The sequence below is a fragment of the Nelumbo lutea genome, chromosome 1, assembly GCF_056320005.1.
Source record: "Nelumbo lutea isolate HS-2025 chromosome 1, American lotus-T2T, whole genome shotgun sequence".
Lineage (NCBI taxonomy): Eukaryota > Viridiplantae > Streptophyta > Magnoliopsida > Proteales > Nelumbonaceae > Nelumbo > Nelumbo lutea.
In genome coordinates, this window is record NC_142684.1 from 80,955,351 (window position 1) to 80,961,068 (window position 5,718).

Below are 5,718 nucleotides of genomic sequence, written 5' to 3' on the forward strand. Positions count from 1 at the left end.
ATCATATCTGGATTAGAAGTCCCTTTAAGATAAGGGATAATCCTTATCTTATATGTAGATTAGATCAGCCAGCTCCTAATCTAATTAGGAAGTTTCCAAATCTAAATCTCATTTAGATCTTGGACTCTCTTAGTGGATAGGGTGTCGGCCCAATCCTATCAGCTGATCTTATCTCAGAATTCGCCCCTTAAAGACTAATCAAATTAGCTCAGCTTGAAATGGGTTTAAGTTCCATTTAGGGTTATGTATTCATCAAGCCTTCCAAACTACTGCCCAGTTGGGCTTCCTTGTATGGCGGTGGACCCAAACATTGATCTACACATCAGCCACATGGGTTCAGCCCAGCCTTTGTTACAAGGCCTGGCCGAATACACTGTTATGGATAGTGCACCCCGTGAAAACCCATCAGATGGGCTCTATGGGCCCAACACTTACCCTAAGTGGTCCCTGGGCCAAGCCACCTTATAACACCCAGGGACTGTGGGCAGGTAAAAGATTAGCCCATCAGGTATTATCCTCAATGGCCTTACACTTAACCTGTCAGCCCATCATGATACACTGCCCGACAAGAGAGGACCTCTCCCTCGGCTGCAAGGAACAGTGTTGCACTCTCCACTTATATATACTTTTATATCTCATATAAAATATACTTTGCAAAACAAATCTCAACGGTTGAAATCGGCTGCCGGCAGTCTTGGTTTCCAACAGTGAGAGTGCATCCCCGATCATTACCTTTGTCCGACAAAGGGGCTGATCCGGTCACTATGAGCACCCACTCAGATGAATTCTCAGACTGTCCCAACATACCCAGGTTTTGACCCCCGCTAAGGATCTCACTGATTGGTACATCAAAGACAGCCCAATCCGACACCTAGTGCAGTATCATAATCGAGTCTAAGGGTCGGGTGTAACTTTCCAATTTTGCCCATCAATCTCCAAGGTCCAGGGCAATACTGGAAATCTGGTCCAGTTCAAAGATTCAATAATCCCACACTGTGTGTGCCTAGGGTCACACCTTAGTAGCTGAGACAAGCCACCCCAACCGACTTGGTGGCACCACAGTGTCAGCCTTGTCAGGATAGGTCTCCCCAGAATGACCCACTGGCTGTGAACATTCTAAACTAACACAAGTCTCATTAAGTGTCCTGTTTAAGCGTATCACACAGAAACATACTAAGGGAACATGAATCAAATATGCACTTTTATTCATTTACAATAAACTCATAAAGTACATCATTTTGATTGAAGCTAAGGGCATACAAAATTGTCTAACACGTCTGTGTCCTCCGCCATCCACTTGTCTGCTAGTTCCTGGGCTCGCCTGGCCAATCTGGGTCTTGCCTATGCTAGTGTCCATTTATGGGGACGGAACCATTTCACCATGCTGGCCTGCCTGGACTTCAACCCTTGTGTTTAGGTTACTCAAACCACATGATGGCTATGCCGTTGAATTGTGTGAAAGAAGGGCCCTCGAAGAAATTGGATGTGTGTGCTTCGCGGAGGTCCGCCCCATGTATCATCTTTACCTCAAGGCTCGACCATCTTCTTGGTAGCTTTTCAATGGTGCTACCAAACATGATGTGATTGGTCTACTCCTGCTATTGGCAATGTGTGCTAGGTGTACCCTTTCACCATGCTGGCCTACAGACTTCACCTCACCGTGTGCGGGTTACTCAAACCTAGCCATGGATGCTCTTGTGACCCTTGAAATTACCCTTTGTGTGCTTGGAGGCTAGGAGTTGCCTGATGAGATTGCTCCACCAAGGTTAGTAGCACTGAATCATGACCTCAAGTCGCATGGTCGGGGCACTTAGCTGGCTCTGGCCGGTCCATGGGAGGCGCCTCTTTCGTGCTAAAAGGGGAAGGCCATGAAGTGAGGCGACTATGCGCCGAAGAAAGGTGACTGGGCACCGATGTGATGGGTCTCCTGTATGTTGATGATGATGGGCACCTGTGTGCCATGTTGATAGGCAACCACTGGGTCGAAACACACCCGTGTGCTTGGGGCAACGAGATAGGTCATTCAGCTTCGGCAAGGGGCTGGCGTGGTGAAGGGTCATGCTTGAACCAGGCCCGCATGCCAAGCCTCCCTTGAATGTCGGTAGCGCAGTGCTAGTCCATGTACTGTCCCCATGAGCTTGTGTGTGCCCTTGAGGAACCCTAGTAGCCATGCTAGTCATAACTAGGGCCACCCCGTAAGGGATGATGGTCTAGGAGTGCCAAGGTTAGGCACCCAAGGAGGTTGACCACCCCTCCTCAAAGAGTACGTTAAGCTTTTAGAGGTCTGCCTGAAGATGACATCAATTCTCCCAAAAATCTTACAAGCGAAAATGATGGTGATGTCCCTTAACATAAGCCTGCCAAGCGTAGGCAAGGCTAAGCCTATGTCAGACCGTAATGGGCTCCCCCACTCAATCCATTGTCGTTCTCGATAATGGCTCTTCTTGTGAATGGGTTTCTGTGTCTTGCACCATCCACTTGTCTGCCAGTTCCTGGGCTCGCCTGACCAACCCGAGTCTTGCCTATGCTAGTGTCCATTTATGGGGATGGAACCATTTCACCATGCTGGCCTGCTTGGACTTCACCCCCTGTGTTTAGGTTACTCAAACCGCGTGATGGCTATGCCGTTGAATTGTGTGAAAGAAGATCCCTCGAAGAAATTGGATGTGTGTGCTTCGCGGAGGTCCGACCCATGTATCATCTTTACCTTAAGGCTCGACCATCTTCTTGGTAGCTTTTTGATGGTGCTACCGAACACGATGTGATTGGTCTACTCCTACTATTGGCGATGTGTGCTGGGTGTACCCATTCACCATGCTGGCCTGCAGACTTCACCTCGCCGTGTGCAAGTTACTCAAACCTAGCCATGGCTTATGCTTTGTTGGCCCTTGAAACTACACTTCACCTCGCTGGTTCGGTGTACATCTTTGCTTCAAGGGGGCCCCAATGTGCTATAGCCTCAAGGTGATCTAACCGCAATGAACGCGAGTGTGGCAACTTTTACCCATGACGTTGCCGAACATGCACTCACCTTGTGATGATCTGTTGCTGCTGCAAGTGTTCCACCTTATTTTGATGTTGAGCATGTCCTCCTGATACATTGCTGATGCAAGGCTGCCATGCTCCAACAGCCAATGTACCCACATTCCTAACATTCCAATATTGTGGCTTCAACCGAGGACCTGTGATGCAGAACTGAGACCCTAGTGATATTCCTTAACCAATCGTCGACACCAACCAATTTCAAAATGTTGTCCCCGTCTTAGTAGTGCCTCAAACAAAACTACGAAACAATGGCTCATCTATCATGAAACCAAGATGTAGGCGCACTGCCCACACCTCACTAAAATGAACAGCAACTGATGTCCATGAGGAAGCATGGCACTCCCCCACTCAAACCACCACAATATGCCTTCCATAAAAGGCTCATGCGTCAGCCCCCGCATGAGCCTAGCAACCAATGTGTCTACCCCCGCAAGGGCGTTGTTTTGGGATCATTGGAATGGGGACACGTACAATGGCCTCTTGCCAAGCCTGATGTGAATGTTGCTTGCTTGAACCCAGGTGGAAGTGCCAAGGGAGCGCACCCCATTATGTGCTGCTTGTCGAGATGACCGCTTCAACTGGCTCAGGGCTAATCTGTTGTGATACCAACTGCGATAGCAATTGGCTAGTTTACTCTGATACCAACTGTCACGGGGGTAGTTCTACAACGGAAGAAACTCGTGCTGCGTACAGGCCAAGGTAGGCCAGGACAAGCCTTTGTGTGCTTGGAGGCTAGGAGTTGCTTGATGAGATGGCTCCACCAAGGTTAGTAGTACTTGATCATGACCTCAAGTCGCATGGTCGGGGCACTCAGCTGTCTTTGGTCGGTCCATGGGAGGTGCCTCTTACGGGCTAAAGGGGGAAGGCCATGAAGTGAGGCGACTGTGCACCGAAAAGCGGTGACTGGGCACCGATGTGATGGGTCTCATGTATGCCGATGATGATGGGCACTTGTGTGCCATGTTGATAAGCAACCGCTGGGCCGGAACACACCCGTGCGGTAGGGACAACGGGATAGGTCATTTAGCTTGGGCAAGGGGTTGGCGTGGTGAAAGGTCATGCTTGAGGCAGGCCCACATTCCAAGCCTCCCTAGAGTGTCGGTAGCGCAATGTCGGTCCATGCACTGTCCCCATGAGCATGTGTGCGCCCATGAGGAACACTGGTAGCCATGCTAGCCATTAACCAGGGCCGCCTCGTAAGGGATGATGGTCTAAGAGTGCTAAGGTTAGGCACCCAAGGAGGTCGACCACCCCCCCTCAAAGAGTACGTTAAGCTTTTAAAGGTATGCCTAAAGATGACATCAATTCTCCCAAAAATCTTACAGGCGAAAATGGCGGTGATGTCCCTTAACGTAAGCCTGCCAAGCGTAAACAAGGCTAAGCCTGTGTCGGACCATAACAACTTGCTTTTGTTTTGCCAAACAAAATCATATAATTGATGAACACCCCTAAAATTATCATTTCATAGGGAATATATAACATGAGAAGAATGTAGAAAGATGTGTCAAATTATCAAACTATAGATTTGTAGTTCAACTGCAAATGGTATATATCTATTTATCTGAATTCTAATTCAAATTCGACCCTATAGATGAGTATGATCTGAATTCGATCAGTTTATAATTGGATCAAACATAGATTTACCTCTTTCTGATCTAATATAATTAATCTGATTCTATTCGATTTAGGTGTATACAACAATTTATTTAAAACGATCAGACCCCTTTGTCTTCACCAGGTCCATGGATGCATATATCAGCTTCGAGTAGAAAATTCGCCAACTTTGAATTGAGTGATGAAAAAAGGAGAATGACCGATACCCCCGGAGTCAAAATTCGTAGGCTTAAAGTACATTTGAGGTAGGTAATAACTCGAAATTGATGCTAATTTACGGGCAAATATGAATGCATAGGATGTAGTTTTTGAACAGCATTGCAGTGAGAATGACCGGTACTTGTTTAATTGGGTTTGAGATCAGTGTTGGGTTAGAATAGCTGAAGTCTGTAGACGGGGACCAAACCCCATCATCAGGAATACGAGTTTCTAGGACAACAAAATATAAAGATTATTCAGATTATAATAAAGCCTTCTCATGTACAAGAGGTCGTCTTAACCTTGCATTCACCACACACCAGGCATGTAATCAAACAGGTTGAACGGGTAACTTTGCTATTGGAAATTTAGATTTATCATTTATGGGACATCGATCTTTGTCAGGACAGAACTAATATAATGGCAGTAAAACAGAGTTGGGCTTGGATCATGGCAAAGCCCACTCCAACAGTCTTTACAGTCTTGCATTGAAAATATCTTTATACATATGTGCTTTATTTCATGGGAAAATATTCTTAATGCAAGATTGTAAAAGGTGGTTGGAACGGTGTAGACACGGGTTTGCCCTGATGGAAGCCGATCTCACTAAAACAGGCAAGGAACGTGAATGATATGATTTCATATCTACACATAAATTCTCATTCTCATCGTTGATACAAACCACGCAGACCATTTTTTTCTTATCAAGTCAATGGTCGCAGTGCTGAATACAGAAAAGATAAGTAATTCATTTCCAACGACTTTCCTATCATTTCCTAGTTCAAGAAAATTATATGTACACACATGACATGGAGGTCCCCGGTGGGAGAAACCTTACATGAAAGCAGATATATGACCACA